Raw genomic sequence first — 19,245 nt, 5'->3', positions numbered from 1 at the left:
CCACTAGAGACCAATAGAAGTCTTTAAAAACCGGAGGCTGCCATCTACAAGGACTCATGTTGATTATAGGTTTAACTCTTCTCTTTCTCTACATACTGCAGCTTTCTGTCCTCTGTGGCTGTAAATTACATCGTTTGAAAAAAAATAAACCACACAATCTTTTCTTGGCTTTATAGCTAAAAAAAAAAAAAAAAAAAAAAAAAAAAAAAATCTGTTCTTATCAGTTTAATATCTGATACGTCCCCTACCCGGGGACCATATATTAAATTGATTTTTGGAGCAGGGAGATGGAATAGGGGCTTGCTCCGTCCACTCCACGCATCGACCTGGTATTGCAGTATTTCTAGGAACGGTGCACCCCCTGAAGCTGTGAAAAACAAATGGCATTTGACTCAACAGTTTGTGCAAAGAATTTTCTTATACGCTAGATATATGTGTGCGTCTGCATATCTGGACATTGTCTTCGTGTAATCTTCCAAGGTTAGTCAGACTGAAATCTTGCGACTTAATATTTGTGAATGACTTACATTTAACTATTACCAGAATTACTAAATCCTGCCACTTGGACTGACACGTGGCTGGACACACACTTTCTATGGGAAATCAAAAAAATATGTCGTTTTCAACTGCAGTTACACTATTCTGGCTCCAATCCTGCAGTTACCTCTGTTGTCCACTAGAGACCAATAGAAGTCTTTAAAAACCGGAGGCTGCCATCTACAAGGACTCATGTTGATTATAGGTTTAACTCTTCTCTTTCTCTACATACTGCAGCTTTCTGTCCTCTGTGGCTGTAAATTACATCGTTTGAAAAAAAATAAACCCACACAATTTTTTCTTGGCTTTTTAGCTAAAATCACCTGTATTGTCTGTTGTTTCCATTTGTGGATGGTTAATAGTGCAGAAGATTGTTTTTCTGTTTTCAGGATTACATGAAAACATTTGGGAACAGATCATTTTTGTATATAATAAATCTTAGGATAGTATTGGTTTTGATGATTTATAAAACAGCTGTGTGCCGTAGCCCTGGTAGTGTGGATCCTTAGTGTGTAAAGAGTAGATACCTCATGTAATATGTGTGAATGAAAATCCATGGACTTTATAAGAGTCCTCCATTTATGGCTATGATCCTAACAAACAAGATTAATCCGTTTCTTTCTCCTAGCAATCTTCCTGTTTCCTAAAGGAACACGCATGCACAATATATATGCATCAGGATGGCCGAGTGGTTAAGGCGTTGGACTTAAGCTCCAATGAGCGCATGCTCTCGTGGGTTCAAACCCCACTCCTGGTATAATTTGGAGCCTCATGACTGGTAAACTGAAATGTATCTATGGGAGCAACAATGATCAATAGGAGTTTTTAGGAATTTGCTGTGAGCAATATCCCCCCACCCAGTCACCCCCAAAAAAGCTGGGATGAAAGACAAATGAGAGGTCTGTGCCAAGGTCGCCCCCTCTCAGTCTTACTGTACATGTTATATGTAGAACCGTTGGCTTGTGCAATTAGGGAAAGCCCAGACATAACAGGAATACAGTTACCGGGAGGAGAAACATTAAAAATTTAACAGTATGTAATTATCATATTATGAAAACAATTATAACGCCAAGAAAGTTATAAAAATGAATTGAAGACGCTCCGTCTCAACGACCGCTGATTGGACTGCAGGCGACCACGTGATTTTGAATCTCATTAACCGGCATGCGCTGACCGGCGTTTCAGAAACTAAAGTGTCGTCATATATGTGGCGCCGTTTAAAAACTGAAACATGCCGACCATAGTTATATTGTGATGTTTCGGAGGTAAAACGTCAGTAAAACATCGACCTGTCCTCTACCATTTGTTAGAAGGCGACTGTGTTCTTCATTGTAACCATGAGTTAGAGTTGCAGTAAGCAGAATGAGTCGTTTCTGTCGTGCGATATGTGGGTATCGCTTCTCGGCCTTTTGGCTAAGATCAAGTGTAGTATCTGTTCTTATCAGTTTAATATCTGATACGTCCCCTACCCGGGGACCATATATTAAGTTGATTTTTGGAGCAGGGAGATGGAATAGGGGCTTGCTCCGTCCACTCCACGCATCGACCTGGTATTGCAGTATTTCTAGGAACGGTGCACCCCCTGAAGCTGTGAAAAACAAATGGCATTTGACTCAACAGTTTGTGCAAAGAATTTTCTTATACGCTAGATATATGTGTGCGTCTGCATATCTGGACATTGTCTTCGTGTAATCTTCCAAGGTTAGTCAGACTGAAATCTTGCGACTTAATATTTGTGAATGACTTACATTTAACTATTACCAGAATTACTAAATCCTGCCACTTGGACTGACACGTGGCTGGACACACACTTTCTATGGGAAATCAAAAAAATATGTCGTTTTCAACTGCAGTTACACTATTCTGGCTCGAATCCTGCAGTTACCTCTGTTGTCCACTAGAGACCAATAGAAGTCTTTAAAAACCGGAGGCTGCCATCTACAAGGACTCATGTTGATTATAGGTTTAACTCTTCTCTTTCTCTACATACTGCAGCTTTCTGTCCTCTGTGGCTGTAAATTACATCGTTTGAAAAAAAATAAACCACACAATCTTTTCTTGGCTTTTTAGCTAAAATCACCTGTATTGTCTGTTGTTTCCATTTGTGGATGGTTAATAGTGCATATTGGCGACTGTCAAGCCTTTGAGTCGCCGAGCAGCTGAATAGGGGAATAATGTTGACGCGCCCGCTGTTTAAAACGTTAGTCAAAGTTCCAAGTTAAAACTCCTTTATTTGTTGTTAAATCCTTAAAATCCGTAGAAAACAGTGAACAAAAACATTCTAAGCTTGAGCGGTCAGCAAAAGTCGACTTCCCCCATCACCCACTCATTCATAAAATTTCCCTCGGGCCGTGAACAGGTGATATAACAATCACTATTACTGACACCACGTGACCCAAAGCTACGCCTATCCATAACATTCCGGCCCCTAATTATTACATTTTTACAGTAATAATTACACATCCAACACCACAACTCACAACACGCACTTCATCAATCACAGACAGCCAGTGAGACAACATAACATACTCAAAAAGTTCACCAAAGTTATTTTCTCATGTCTTCTCTTCTTTTCTTCTGTCTGCACATGGTCAGTCAGTCATAGGCCAGAGGTTACCAGCACTTAGCCTAAATATAGTCAGTCTGTGATATACATCTCATAACATTAAAGTCAATTCAAAGTTAGTTATGTCACACTGTGTCAAAAATGTCATAGTCATGGGTCAGAGGCCTCCTGAAGAAGGCATATCTTTGTGATGGGTCTGCACACATGGCTGGTTGGGGTCTTAATCCAGACCTGACGCACAAGCCCCTTTTCATCTGGTGCAGCTCCGGTGACTCTCCCAATGATCCAGGAACCGCGAGGTGCAGAATCATCCACTATAAGGACCACATCTCCAGGAACGAAGTTGCGTTTAATCCTTCCCCATTTCTGGCGCTGCTGAAGTTGTGGCAAGTACTCTTTAGTCCATCTTTTCCAAAACAGATCAGACATATACTGAACTTGCCTCCATCGTTTACGTGCGTAGAGATCGTCCCTCCGGAACAGGCTAGGTGGTAAAGACGGGTTTGACTTGAGAAGAAGGAGATGGTTTGGTGTTAAGGCTTCCAAATCATTTGGATCGGTGGATTCCAGCGTAATGGGTCTACTGTTGAGGATTGACTCCACTTCACAAAGAGCAGTTTGGAGCCCTTCCTCGTCCAAATGCTGTGTTTGGAGAGTGGAATTAAGGACCTTTCTGACAGAACGAATCAACCGCTCCCATGCTCCGCCATGATGCGATCCAGTTGGAGGATTAAAGATCCATTTCACTCCCTTCAAAGACACAGCATCAGAAATCTTTTCCTGATTCCACTGTTCCATAGCTCGTCTCAGCTCGCGCTCTGCGCCCACAAAGTTAGTCCCGTTGTCTGAGCGCAGTTCTTGTACCTGACCTCGTCTTGCAATGAAACGTCGTAAGGCGTTAATGAAAGAGTCAGTGTCAAGGGATGAGGCAACCTCAATATGTACTGCTCTAATTGCCAAACAAGTAAAAATAACACCATACCGCTTCACAAGACTTCTCCCGCGCTTCACTTCAAATGGACCAAAATAGTCCACTCCAACAAAGCTAAATGGGGGTTTCTCAGGGGTCACTCTGCTTTCAGGTAACTCAGCCATCTGCTGCTGGCCTGCAGCTCCATGAAATCTTCTGCAGGTCACACACCTCGACATGATGCTTCGAATCAAAGTACCAGCACCGGGAATCCAGTATTTTTGATGCAGCTTTGAGAGTATGTGGTTCCTTCCACCATGACCCACCTCTTTATGAATATGCTGTAAAATGAGATTAGAAATGTGAAGCTCTTTAGCAATTATGACAGGACGCTTGGAATCTTCTGACATGACAGCTCTACTGAGACGTCCGCCAACCCGCAGCACATCATCCTCCAAAACAGGATTCAACTTATATATGTGGCTGCTTCGTTTCACAGACTCTCCACTTTGGAGACGAGAAATTTCTTCGGCATATCTTTTCCTCTGACAGAACTTAATTATTTGCATCTCAGCATCCTCAATCTCTCCCAACGAAAGAAAGCCATGCCGGAAATCAACCTTATGTTGGGCATCTTCAGACTGAATTGCATCAGATGCAGACTGGAAATGTTTCTTCTTGCGATGCAAAAGCAATGTCTTGAACCTCAAAATCCAACCCATCACCCTGATGAGACGAGTCCAGGATGAGGCACGATGGATTAAAAGGGTCAGAGGATGATCATCATCGTGTGCTTGTAAGACCTCGATGGCAGCAGACACCTTAACTTCAGGATCTTCATGTGGAAGTTCTTGCAAGTTTCCTGGGTTCACAGGCCAATTGTTCTCTGGCTGTGTAAGAAATGCAGGACCAGATATCCATTCAGTGTCACGTAAAAAGGTCTCTGCCTTCATACCTCTGGAGGCAAGGTCCGCAGGGTTATGTGTGGTGTTCACATACCTCCATTGGGAGGCACTAGAAGCCTTGAGGATTTCTGACACTCTGTTCGCCACAAAAACACGGAACCTGGAAGTCTCATTGTTTATATATTTCAACACTGCGGTGCTGTCCGTCCAAAAGACAGAGTTTAGGAGAGGTAGTCTCAGCTCCCTCCTCCACATTCTATCCATGCGAACCGCTACCACTGCTGCCGTCAATTCCATGCGAGGGATTGTGACTGGTTTTAAAGGTGCCACTCTGGATTTTCCCATTATAAAGGAACTGTGCGTCTGTGAGCGACTGTTGTGCAGCAACAGGTAGGTAACAGCCCCATAGCCCTTCTCACTCGCATCTGCAAAATGATGCAACTGAGCGGTGGTCGTCTGTCCAAAGTCAGAAGGCTTTAAACATCGTCCGATGCTGATGTTGTTCAACAGATGCAATTCTTCTACCCAGCTTTTCCACTCTTGAGCAACTGCTGATGGTATAGCATCATCCCATCCTATCCCCCTCTGGCACAGATCTTGAAGGATTCTCTTGGCTGTGAAGATAACAGGAGCAAGGAACCCCAGAGGGTCATAGAAGGAGCTTACTGTGGATAGGATTGCTCTCCGAGTCAATGGTCTGTTTGGGATAGATATGCAGAACTTAAATGCATCTGACTGCAGGCACCACTTCACTCCCAATGCCCGCTCAACAGGTAAAAGGTCACAATCCAGGTCTAGCTCCTTAACTTCATTTGCTCTTTCCTCCTCAGGTATAACTGCCAAAACACTGCGGCTATTGCTGATCCACTTTGTTAAGTGGAAACCACCTTTGGCGCAAATGTCTCTGAGGTCTGAGTAAAGATGGATGGCTTCTTCTTCAGAGCATATTGAAGCAAGGCAGTCATCGACATAAAAACTATACAGAATGGTGTCGATCACCTGCTGGCTGAAGTATGCTTTGTTATCCTCTGCGCATTTCCGCAGGGCGTAGTTAGCACAGCTCGGAGAGGACGTTGCCCCAAACAAATGAACACCCATCCTGTACTCCTGCATGCGCTGATTGATGTCACCACCGGGCCACCAAAGAAACCTCAAAAGGTCAGCATCTTCCTCTGGCACATGCACCTGATGAAACATAGCCTCGATGTCAGACATCAAAACAATGGGCTCTTTTCTGAACCTCGTCAGTACGCCAACCAAACTGTTTGTTAAGTCAGGACCACTCAGGAGCTGCGCATTAAGAGAGACACCCTGGAATGATGCTGCACAGTCAAAGACGACGCGCATCTTCCTCTTGGTAGGATGGTAAACCCCATGGTGAGGGATATACCAAAGCTTCCCATCACTGCGCTCTAATTCTGTGACTGGGACTCTCTTTGCATATCCTCTAGATATAAGATCTGTCATGAAGGCAGTATAGTCTTTATGAAAGTCTTTATCTCTGATGAACCTTTTCTTCAAACCTAAGGCTCGTTGCTCAACAATTGCACGGTTGTCAGGCATTCTTATGTCTCGGTCTTTCAGTGGCAGGGCAATGCTGTAGTGCCCATCCCCCAAAGTCACCATCTTGCTGGCCAATTCCAGGAACTTCAAGTCTTCCTTTGACAGCCCCATCTGTTCATCATCGCTGCTCTCGGGAAAGTCCATCTTGAACTGCTGTTTCCATAGTTTGTCCAGTGTGACAGCAGAAACTCTGTTGACAGTGACTGTTGCCAAACATCCTGGCCTTCCACAGCATTCTCGATTAAGTGGCCCATTCACAGTCCAGCCGAGCACAGTCCTAATGGCAAAAGGACCATCGCCAACACTCCGGATGACCTCCAAAGGTTCTAGAGCTCTGGGCATATTCATGCCAATCAAAAGCTCAACATTGGCCTTAATTTCTGGCAAATGAACATGCTTCAAATGTGGCCAGTCATCCAGGTCCTGTTGATTTGGGATGTTACCAATATCTACAGGCATTTTATGCTGAGTGAAGAGGTTAGGCATATCACAGTACATGTCACTGTCCAATCCAGCAACTTCAAGTTCAGGTACAATGAAACTGTCCACGACTTTCTCCTGTCCCATGGTGCGCAGGAGAATCTTTGTCCTCCTCCCAGCAATATTCAGCTTGTCCATAAGACCCACTGTACAAAAGGATGCTGAACTCCCTTGGTCCAGAAAGGCATACGTTTCCACTATTCTTTGACCTCTCTTTGATTTTACTTTAACTGGCACAATGGCAAGCTTACAGTCCTGTTCACCGGCCCCAGTAAGACCACTAGTCTGGATCGTAACAGGAATGTTATCTGCCTCATTATTAGGTTTGACTTCATTCTTCTCTTTGTGGTGAATATGGAGTATACTTGCATGTCGGAGGCCACAGATTTTACATGAAAGGCATTTTCTGCATTCTTTGCTTATGTGCCCAGTACACAAACAGCCAAAACAAATGCGGTTCTTTTTAAGAAAAGAAATCTTCTCATCATGAGGTTTCTTATCAAGCAGAGCGCATGACTCCAGTGTGTGTCCGCCTTTGCAGAAAAAACAAGCCTTCACAGTGCTGTGATGATCTTGAGCCTCTATCTGATTCTGTCTCTCGACGTCAGAGACTGTTGTGGCGAAGCTACTTCCTTTAGCTTTTAGATGTGGAGAACATTTCCCTCCATTGCTGCCCTTGGCTGCTAGATGTGTTGCTGGAACGTCACATAGATTTCCAAAGATGGGATCTGTTGCGATTTTAACTTGACGCTCAAGGAAGGAAAGAATGTCAATGAATGCGGCTCTGCGATGTTGCCTCTCCTGAATGTCACATGCTACTGTTCGCCATTTGTCTTTTAACTTATATGGCAGTCTTCTAATCACAGCAAGCATATTGGCAGGTGTATTTAATTCAGAGAGATCATCAATCTCTTCCATTGCATTGCAGCATCCACGTAAGAACAAACAATATGCCTGAAGAGCTTTTCCATCTTCCGATCTAATCAGTGGCCATGAGTGAACTTTGTTCAAATAGGCAGATGCAATCACATGTCCATTCCCAAAGTGCTCATACAGCAGAGTCTTTGCCTTTACATATCCAGCACTTCCAGACATATGTTGGCAGCTTTTAACAAGTTCATTGGGCTGCCCCTTGGTGTACTGTGCAAGATAATGCAGGCAGTCACCAGCATCGCCAGTCTTTGCTTCTATGACCTGTTCAAACGAGCGCATAAAGGCCTGAAAATGTAAAGGGTCACCATCAAAGGTTTGAATCTCCCTTTTGGGCAGTGAAGAAAGACTTTGCTGATGGACCAACGTACAAGTTAATTCATTTTGTTTTTCCATAATGGACAACAGATTTTCATTGGCTACTGGAAGAGCAGCTTGTGGCTTAGGCAAAGGTGGAATTGATCCAAAAGCGTCAGAAGGCCCCATAAGAGCTGGTGCAGGCCTTTCCCTTTTCATATTCTGTTGCACTGTTTTTACTTGAAGCTCTGCATTCCCAGTGATTGCATTTCCTTCTGTAAGCATCTGAGGAACAAAAGTCTCTGCATCAGCATTAAGAATTTCAAGGCTGTTTCCCTTTGTTTTAAAATATGATTCCATTCCATTAGATTTCCGTGAAGCGACGCTCCGCTTAGTGGATCCAGTTCTCAGCACGTTCACCTTTGCAACAGTTGCAGCTATATCTGCTTCAAGCTGAAGTTGTTCTTTCTTTCTCCTCAATTGTTCCTCTTGTTCTTCAAGAGAGTGTTTTTCTTTCAGCATATGTTGACGTGCAAGCAAGGCGGCCATTTCAGCTTCTGCCCTGAGACGTGCAGATGAAGTAGATGATACTCTTGAGCTTGACCTACTGCCTTGATTTGACACACTGTCGGATGGCAACACGTCATCATTAACATCATTCTGAGGATTAAGAGATAATTGAGGTTCTTTTCCAGTGTGCTCTCACACCTCCATTTCTCCTCCCAGGGAAGTTTCCTGTGACTGTGCCTTGTCAGATGATGGCCTCCCTGAATGTTTATCAGTTTCAGAAAGCCATATCTTAACATCCTCCATAAACCCTTTATTGTATTTAGAGATGCTTGAGAACCATGTATTTTGTTTATCTTTCTCATCAAATGAGATTAGAGAAAGTAAAGATTCATGCAATGCACTGGCATCCTTAAACAGGTGTGTTAACTCATCAAACTGTTTTTTGACTTGTGAATGATTTTTATCATCTTTCATTAGCTCTTTAAGAGACATAATAACTCTTTTCATTTTGTTTACATGCCTTTTCCGATCTGTTTGGATGGTTTCAATTTTGTTTGCAAGAGCTTTCTCAGTGAGGGAAGTTATTCTTTTATCCTTTTCAGTTTTTCCAACAACAGATGCAGCCTGTGATCCACTCATTTTAAGCATTCAACATAAGCAGCATGCCAAAATCCAAAACAAAGGCAACAGCAATTCCTTCAAACTCAGTTGAACGCCTGCAGAGCCACAACTCACACACACCAAATCCAACAGCAAACGTAGCGGTGGGCGCGTCACAAAAACATCTTCGTATGGTCAGAATCCAAACTGCGTTCAAACAAACAATACGCAGCACAAAAACACAGTTTACATACCACCGTCGTCTTCTCCTTATCTGTCGGTGTAGCCGCTTTTACGGATGTAGTGGCGGCGGGGTGTGGGCTCGCATCGGCGTTTATTCAGCGCTGATTGCGGGACGGTCCATTGCCGTCGCACTTTTTGCTGACAAATATTGGCGACTGTCAAGCCTTTGAGTCGCCGAGCAGCTGAATAGGGGAATAATGTTGACGCGCCCGCTGTTTAAAACGTTAGTCAAAGTTCCAAGTTAAAACTCCTTTATTTGTTGTTAAATCCTTAAAATCCGTAGAAAACAGTGAACAAAAACATTCTAAGCTTGAGCGGTCAGCAAAAGTCGACTTCCCCCATCACCCACTCATTCATAAAATTTCCCTCGGGCCGTGAACAGGTGATATAACAATCACTATTACTGACACCACGTGACCCAAAGCTACGCCTATCCATAACAGTGCAGAAGATTGTTTTTCTGTTTTCAGGATTACATGAAAACATTTGGGAACAGATCATTTTTGTATATAATAAATCTTAGGATAGTATTGGTTTTGATGATTTATAAAACAGCTGTGTGCCGTAGCCCTGGTAGTGTGGATCCTTAGTGTGTAAAGAGTAGATACCTCATGTAATATGTGTGAATGAAAATCCATGGACTTTATAAGAGTCCTCCATTTATGGCTATGATCCTAACAAACAAGATTAATACGTTTCTTTCTCCTACCAATCTTCCTGTTTCCTAAAGGAACACGCATGCACAATATATATGCATCAGGATGGCCGAGTGGTTAAGGCGTTGGACTTAAGCTCCAATGAGCGCATGCTCTCGTGGGTTCAAACCCCACTCCTGGTATAATTTGGAGCCTCATGACTGGTAAACTGAAATGTATCTATGGGAGCAACAATGATCAATAGGAGTTTTTAGGAATTTGCTGTGAGCAATATCCCCCACCCAGTCACCCCCAAAAAAGCTGGGATGAAAGACAAATGAGAGGTCTGTGCCAAGGTCGCCCCCTCTCAGTCTTACTGTACATGTTATATGTAGAACCGTTGGCTTGTGCAATTAGGGAAAGCCCAGACATAACAGGAATACAGTTACCGGGAGGAGAAACATTAAAAATCTAACAGTATGTAATTATCATATTATGAAAACAATTATAACGCCAAGAAAGTTATAAAAATGAATTGAAGACGCTCCGTCTCAACGACCGCTGATTGGACTGCAGGCGACCACGTGATTTTGAATCTCATTAACCGGCATGCGCTGACCGGCGTTTCAGAAACTAAAGTGTCGTCATATATGTGGCGCCGTTTAAAAACTGAAACATGCCGACCATAGTTATATTGTGATGTTTCGGAGGTAAAACGTCAGTAAAACATCGACCTGTCCTCTACCATTTGTTAGAAGGCGACTGTGTTCTTCATTGTAACCATGAGTTAGAGTTGCAGTAAGCAGAATGAGTCGTTTCTGTCGTGCGATATGTGGGTATCGCTTCTCGGCCTTTTGGCTAAGATCAAGTGTAGTATCTGTTCTTATCAGTTACAAGGCGAGAAGCAATGTAGGATGGCGGCGACGTCGGCCAATTTTTCGGAGAGGAATACATGGTCGTATGGAACGAGGAATACCTTGAGATTCGAACTAATGGAGAAAGAAGAAGTTTTCCACGACAGAATCAACTTTGGACGAAGGATCCTCTATGAAGTTTTAAAGATACAGCCGGAGGAGATCTACTGTCTTCAGCAGAGCACGGCGAGTAAACACTACGACGTGACCTTTTGCACGGGACAGTATGCGGAGGAAGTAAGAATGAGGTGCATCGGAGAAGAAGATGAAGAACTGAGGAAATATACGGTAACTCCATTGTATAGGAATGATTATAGGATCTTAACTGTACACATGTACAATCCTTGGGTTACTGAAGAGACTATTAAGTATTTCCTGGGAAGATACGTTACTGTACTCCCAGGAGTACGGAAAATAAAGGACGGTTTGGGCCTATGGACCGGAAAAAGACAATTTCGTGTCAAACTTAAAGAGGATGCGGCCACCGAGGACGGGTATTGTCACCCGCCCGCGGTGTTCTCTATTGGAGCGGATAGAGGCTTCCTGGTTTATGCAGGGCAGCCTCAAGCATGCAGGAAATGTGGTAGCACTGGGCATAATGTAGACAAGTGTGAACAAATGAGGTGCAGGAGTTGTGGAAAAATTGGCCACATAACAAGAGACTGCAAGGAGCCTAGAAGGTGTCATTTATGTGACTCGGATGCGCATATGGCAAGAGACTGTACTAAGCCCAGGTCATATTCGGAGGCGGCAAAGGTTGGAATCGAGGTTGAACATCACAGAGAAGCGGACATAGAAACTGATACTGGAGAAAAAGCACAGGAGGTGCCACCAGCTGCCGAAAATCAGACTAATGAGGAGAAAGCTGGGAGTATGGAAGATGGAGTGGAACAGAGAAAGGAGAAAGGAGAAACGATTTGTGAACAGGATGCCGAGAAGCAAGGGGAGGACGGTCAGATATGGGAAGTGGTAGCTAAGCCACGGAGAAAAACTGCCAAGAGACGGAGGAAGGTGAGTTCGGGCGCTTCTTCAGAAGAGACTAAGATGAAAGGTAAGGAGGGCAGAGAGGAGCGGACTGAGGAGGTGGGGAATGAGGAGGGGTACGTCCTGAGAGGAACACAGACTGAATGTATGCATACTCCTATAAGTGACTTAACAAGCGATGGGGACATAGAAGAGGAGGCCGAAAGTGAAGAAAAGTCAGAAGATTCCTTTATAAAAAACTTATTGGCACATGTTAATATGGACAGTTAAAGTTGGTATTTTTATTTTTATTTTACTTTGTTGTTGTCTCCGGATCTTAAGTTTAAATATGTCCCCATGGTTTTGTTTTTGTATTTCCTTTTTGTTGTTGGGATATGGGGAAAATTCGAATAATTACGTTAAACGTAAGGGGGCTTAAAAATGCCCGAAAGAGACAAATGGTTTATGAATTTTTATTAATTTATAATTTTGATGTTTGTTTATTGCAAGAAGTACATTTAAAGGATGAAGGGGATGTTGCTGTTTTTACGGAGGAATGGAGAGGAGGAGAATCTGCGTGGAGTATAGGGGGGGTACATGGGACAGGGGTTGGAGTGTTATGTGGAAATAAAAGTATACAGATAAAGGAAAGTTATACGATAATACAGGGAAGGGTGATGGTCGTAGATGTGGAAAAAAGCGGGATGCAAAGTCGGATAATAAATGTGTATGCACAGGTGGATCCAAAGTTGAGAAGAGAACTTTTTTTTAAAAATGGATACCTGTTTCATGACAAGAAAGAATATTATAATGGGAGGGGATTTTAATTGTTCTTTGGAGAAGGAAAAATCTTCCCTCCCCTTTAAGACATTCATAAAAAAATACGGTTTGATAGATGTAATGGCCAAATTACAGGGGAAACGAGTAGAGTATACATGGAAGAATACAAGAGGGGTGAAAAGTAGATTGGATTATATATTGGTAGACAAAAAGTGTAAAATAAAGCGAGGGAAAAATAATACCGGCACTGTTCACGGATCATCAAGCTGTAGAGGCGGAATTGGAGATAGAAGGAACGGAATTTGGAAAGGGATATTGGAAATTAAATAATGAAGTACTTACGGAAAAAGATTATAGGGAAAAATTCTTAGAGCTCTTCCCGTTATGGGCAGAGATGAAAAATCTATATATGAAGAAGTTAGATTGGTGGGAGGATGTAAAAAATAAAATTAAAAAATTCACAGTGGATTACTGTACGGAGAGGTCAAAATCAAGAAAAGAAGAATTTTGTACGCTACAGAAAGAGATAGAACATACTTATGTAAAACAAAACGAGGGAAAAAATAAAAATATGGACGAGAAAATAGAAAATTTAAAATTGAAGCAAGAAGAATTACTTGAGAGGAAGGCAAGGGCTGAAATATATAAAATAAAGCAGGAGGAGTACGAGGAAAATGAGAAATGTTCAGCTTTCTTTTTTTAAAAAATGAAAAGTAGGGATAAAAGAGGGGTTATAACGAAATTAGAGAAGGATGGGAAAATGATCGAGGGGAGGGAAAATATGTTAAAAGTGGTGAAAGAATATTATGAGGATTTGTTCAGGAAAGAAAAACTAGAGGGAGAGAAGGGGGATTTCTTCTTAAAGAAAATAAAGAAGAGATTAACGGGAGAAGAAAGGGATAGGCTAGAAGGAGAAGTGACAATAGATGAGGCATATAACGTGATAAAGGGAATGAAGGCAAATAAAGTGCCGGGAATAGATGGTCTGACAAAGGAATTTTATGAGACGTTTTGGGGAGTGGTGGGGATACATTTGTTGGGGGTTTTTAAGGAAATCATGGAGGGAGAGGGGATGACAGAGAGTATGAAGATGGGCGTGGTTTCTATATTATTTAAGAAAGGTAATCCACATCAACTCGATAATTATAGACCTCTAACCATGTTATGTGTGGACTACAAGATTTTGAGCAAGATACTCGCAAATAGACTCGTAGGAGTAATGTCACACATAGTGGAGAAGGATCAAACGTGTGGGGTCCAGGGGAGGCAAATTACTTGGAACGTACAATTACATAGGGATATACTTACATATGTAAGAGATAGAAATATAGCAGCAATTTGTGTTAGTTTGGATCAGCAAAAGGCGTTCGATAGGGTAGATCATGATTTTTTGTGGAGGGTAATGGAGGAAATGGGGTTAGGAGAGGTTTTTATAAAAAGGGTAAAAATTTTATACAAGGGCATAAACTCAAAAATTAAACTAAATGGTTTTCTTACAGAAAAAGTGTACCAAACAAGAGGTTTGAGACAAGGGTGTCCATTATCTGTCGTACTTTACGTGCTTTATGTCGAACCTTTGGCCTGTGCAATAAGGGAGAGCCAAATAGTGAAAGGGATAATGATGCCACGGGGGGAAAGCTTAAAAATATCGCAATATGCAGACGATACGATATTATATCTGGCAGATGATGACAGCCTAAGGGAAGTGATAGAAATTTTAAAAGCTTACGAAAAAGCGACGGGATCGAAAATAAATAAAGAGAAAACAAAGTACAAATATTTGGGGATATGGGAGGGTAGAAAAGACAACATTTGTGAATTCACTTTGTGTGAAGGTCCTATGGACATTTTAGGAATTTCATTTGGAAATAAGGAAGGTGATGCTTTCTGTAATTGGAAAGAGAAGATGAATGCGGTGGATAAAAAAATAGGCCTATGGAAAGCAAGAAAACTTACAATATCGGGGAAAGTTTTGGTCATAAAGAGCGAGGTAGTGCCGAAACTATTACATTTGGCCTATGTGTTTCCGATGCCTCAGATTTATAGAGTACAAATAACGAGGGGGATATTCAAATTCATATGGGGGGGTTATGAGTATGTAAAAAGAGTACACATGTATCAAGAAATTGCAGATGGTGGGAAAGGGGTACCGAACGTTCCTTTAAAGTTGGATACAATATTTTATGCAAATGTTTGTACATTATTGAAAAAGACTTATATGCATAAATGCCAAATATTGTTATGGTTTTGGTTAGCGATACCATACCGGTTTTTGATTGGGTGGGAAAATAAAGGTCCCAAAGCAGAGTCTAGACCAGAATATTTGCAGAGGATGGTTAGATGGGGGAAGAAACATTCGGAATGTAAAGAGGTGGATACAGTATTAAATCATAAATTTTTATACAAAAAACTGGTATGGAAAGCTAATCACAATCAGGTAACGGTGAGCCCGGAAGTGTGGGAACTTGCACAGGACAAGAGTTTCAAAAATGTTTTAAAGGACTTTAACTGGATGCACTTACATAAAAGGCTACCAGTGAGGGTCACAATGCATGCACATAATTTGGGGAAACAAAAAAAGTGTCCAAGGGAAAATTGTGTAGAAGAAGAAACAATTGAACATGTACTATGGGGATGTGAATACGCTAAAAAGGTATGGGAAGGGGTAAAGGGGAAGTACAAAGGGTTGGGGATGGTGACGTATGAAGAAATCACTTTTTTTAGGGCTAAGGGCAAAACAAATGAGAGACATAAAATACGTTGTATGTTGTTGTCAATTATTAAGCTTAAATTATGGAAGGCAAGACAGGGCTGCATAACGGGGGGATTTAAATGGGGGGAAATTGGGACGATTAAGGCTATAGAGAAGGAATTTGAAGGGATATATTGGTACGAACTACAAAAATGGGGAATCGATACGATTAAGGATAGATGGAAAGATTATTTTTTGAAAGTACCCAAAAGGAGGTGGTAGATAAAGGGTAAGGGGTAAAGTGGGGAGGGGGAGATAAGGAGTAATATGATAAGTTATTTGAAAATGTTACTTTGTATGGGGAAAGATGAAAATAGGAATTTTTTTTTTTTTTTTTTTGTTATGAACGAATGTTGGGAGAAAAGTGAATGTAACCTTATCATTTTAAAGGAAAAGGTAAAATGTTGGAATTGTTGTGGAAAGAAAATAAAAAGAAGGAAAAAAAAATCTGTTCTTATCAGTTTGGGCGAGAAGCAATGAAGGATGGCGGCATCGTCGGCCAATTTCTCTGAGAGGAACGCATGGACGTATGGAACAAGAAATACGCTGAGATTCGAACTTATGGAGAAAGATACGCAATTTCATGACAGAATAACCTTCGGACGAAGAATCCTTTTTGAAGCCCTAAAGATACAGCCGGAGGAGATCTTCTGCCTTCAACAGAGTGCTGCAAGCAAGCACTATGATGTGACCTTTTGCACTGGAGAGTATGCGGAAGAAGTGAGAAAGAAGAGTATCGTGGAAGAAGATGAGAAACTGCGGAAATATACGGGGACCCCTTTGTATCGGAACGATTATAGAATTTTAACGATACATATGTATAATCCTTGGGTCACGGAAGAGACTATCAAGTACTTCCTGGGGAGATACGTTACTGTCCTCCCAGGAGTACGGAAAATAAAGGACGGCCTCGGCCTATGGACTGGAAAGAGACAATTTCGCATCAAATTGAATGCGGATATGGACAGCGAGGATGGATATTGCCATCCGCCCGCAGTATTTTCCATTGGAGCGGATAGAGGCTTCCTAGTTTATGCAGGGCAGCCTCAAGCATGTAGGAAATGCGGAAGTACTGGACATAACGCGGACAAATGTGACCAGGTGAGGTGCAGGAGTTGTGGCAAGCTTGGTCATATAACAAAGGACTGTAAGGAGCCCAGAAGATGCCACCTATGTGACTCAGACGCACATATGGCGAGAGACTGCACTAAGCCCCGGCCATATTCGGCCGTGGTGAAGACTGGACTCGTTGAGGAAGATCGCAGCGAAGTGGAAATAGACTCTGACGCCGGAGAAAGGCCACAGGAGCCGCCACAAGCTGCTGGAAATCAGGCTAACGAGGATAAAGCGGGGAGCGCGGAGGAGGGGACGGAGCGGCGAGAGGAGAAGGGGGAGAGGAGTCCCGAGCAAGACGGGGAGAAAGAGAAGCAGGGGGAGGATCCCCAATTGTGGGAAGTGGTCGCAAAGCCACGGAGAAAATCTGCAAAGAGGAGGAGAAAGGTGAGCCCGGCCACCTCCTCGGAAGAGGTTAAGACAAGAGACCAGGAAGTCAGGGAGGAGGTTTTGGAGGAAGGTGGGAACGTGGAGGGGTATGTATGGAGAGGAACACAGACTGAGTGTATGCATACCCCGTTAAGTGACGTGACAAGTGACGGGGACATGGAAGAGGAAGGTGAGAGTGAAGAAAAGTCAGAGGACTCCTTTATAAAAAACTTATTGTTACATGTTAACATGGATAGATAAAGACTATGGGAGAAGAGCAAAAATTTATCAAGTGTCTTATCGCAACCCTTTTTCTTTGTTTTTTTCTTCTTTTTTTCATTTTTTTCCTCATTCTTTTTTTGTTTAATCCTGCTCTTAGTGCTCTACTTGCCCTTCTGTTTATGGTATGGGGAAAATACGAATAATTACTTTGAATGTTAGGGGGCTAAAAAACGCCCGAAAGAGGAAAATGGTCTACGAATTTTTACTATGTTATAATTTTGATATTTGTTTGGTACAAGAAGCCCATCTAAAGGATGAGGGGGATGTTGTTGTGTTTACTGAGGAATGGAGGGGAGGGGAAGCCTCTTGGAGCATGGGGGGGGGGGGGGGGTACATGGGACTGGAGTTGGGGTGTTATGTGGGAATAAAGGTATCCGGATAATGGAGAGCTATACGGTAATACAAGGAAGGGTAATGGTGGTGGATGTTGAAAAAAATGGGACCCAATGCCGGATAATAAATGTGTACGCACAGGTGGAGCACGGGCTACGTAGGGACCTCTTCCAAAAATTGGACACCTGTTTCTTGACTAAAAAGGACATTATTGTGGGAGGGGACTTTAACTGCTCTCTGGAAAAGGAAAAGTGCTCCCTCCCCTTTAAGACCTTTATTAAAAAATATGAATTAATAGATGTAATGGGGAAACTACAGGGAAAGCAGGTGGGGTACACATGGAAGAACTCAAGGGGGGCGAAAAGTAGGCTAGATTATATTCTTGTAGGAAAAAAGTGTAAAATAATAAACGGAAAAACTATACCGGCTCTTTATACAGACCACCAAGCTGTGGATGTGGAGCTTGAGATAGAAGGGCCTGACTTTGGAAAAGGGTACTGGAAGTTTAACAACGATGTGCTTGCTGAAAAATCCTATAGGGAAGGTTTTATAAAAATCTTCCCTTTATGGGTAGAGATGAAAAGCTTATACAGCAATGTTGTGTTTTGGTGGGAGGACATAAAGAAAAAAATAAAAAAGTTCACGGTCGATTATTGCTCAGAGAGAGCAAAGTTTAGAAAGAAGGAGTTTGACATAATACAAAAAGAGATAGAACATATTTATGTACGCAAAATAAGGGAAAGGAAAAAATAAAGGAAGGGTATTTGGAAAATTTAAAAATAAGACAGGAAGAATTGCTCGAGAGGAAAGCAAGGGCTGTAATATATAAACTAAAGCAGGAAGAGTATGAGGAAAATGAGAAATGCTCCTCATATTTTTTCAGAAAGATGAAGATAAGAGATAAGAGGGGGGTTATAAGGAAATTGGAGAAGGATGGAAATGTGATTAGGGGGAAGGAAAACATGTTAAAAATGGTGAAAGAATATTATGGAGAATTGTTCAAGAAGGAGAACTTGGATGAGGGAAAGGGGGAGTTTTTTATAAGATCCCTAAAGAGAAGGTTACCGGAAGATGAAAGAGGCAAGTTGGGGGGGGAATTGACAGTAGAAGAGGCACACAATGTGATAAAGGCAATGAAGGCTAATAAGGTGCCTGGTATAGATGGCCTAACAAAAGAATTTTATGTGGCTTTCTGGGATATGGTGGGGATACACCTTATAGGGGTTTTTAAGGAAATCGTGGAGGGAGAAGAGATGTCAGATAGTATGAAAACGGGAGTGGTGTCCATACTGCTTAAGAAAGGAAATCCAAACCATCTAGACAATTATAGACCATTAACTATGTTGTGCGTGGACTATAAAATCTTGAGTAAGATTTTGGCAAACAGGCTAGCAGGAGTCATGTCGCACATAGTAGAGATGGATCAAACTTGCGGGGTACAGGGGAGGCAGATCACATGGAACTTACATCTACATAGGGATGTACTCACATATGTAAAGGAGAGAAACATAGCGGCAATATGCGTTAGTTTGGACCAGCAAAAAGCGTTTGATAGAGTAGACC

At 42.2% G+C, this 19,245-nt stretch overlaps 3 non-coding genes and 2 pseudogenes across 3 annotated transcripts; all 5 read left to right on the top strand.

Annotated features, from left to right (window-relative positions):
• Window positions 1-156: 156 nt before the first annotated feature.
• LOC145420764 (U2 spliceosomal RNA) lies at window positions 157-363 on the top strand (annotated as a pseudogene).
• Window positions 364-1,211: 848 nt separating this feature from the next.
• On the top strand, window positions 1,212-1,294 carry trnal-uaa (transfer RNA leucine (anticodon UAA)). Its single transcript has one exon. It is a non-coding gene; the product is annotated as a tRNA-Leu (tRNA).
• A 636-nt stretch (window positions 1,295-1,930) lies between these two features.
• Window positions 1,931-2,121, top strand: LOC145420830 (U2 spliceosomal RNA). Its single transcript, XR_013902116.1, has one exon. It is a non-coding gene; the product is annotated as a U2 spliceosomal RNA (small nuclear RNA).
• An 8,175-nt stretch (window positions 2,122-10,296) lies between these two features.
• trnal-uaa (transfer RNA leucine (anticodon UAA)) lies at window positions 10,297-10,379 on the top strand. Its single transcript has one exon. It is a non-coding gene; the product is annotated as a tRNA-Leu (tRNA).
• A 635-nt stretch (window positions 10,380-11,014) lies between these two features.
• On the top strand, window positions 11,015-11,130 carry LOC113007188 (U2 spliceosomal RNA; annotated as a pseudogene).
• Window positions 11,131-19,245: the final 8,115 nt, after the last annotated feature.

This window comes from Astatotilapia calliptera, chromosome 15 (genome assembly GCF_964374335.1).
Source record: "Astatotilapia calliptera chromosome 15, fAstCal68.1, whole genome shotgun sequence".
Classification (NCBI taxonomy): Eukaryota; Metazoa; Chordata; class Actinopteri; order Cichliformes; family Cichlidae; genus Astatotilapia; species Astatotilapia calliptera.
Note: the sequence above shows the minus strand (reverse complement) of the source record. Positions and strands in the feature narration are given on the sequence as shown.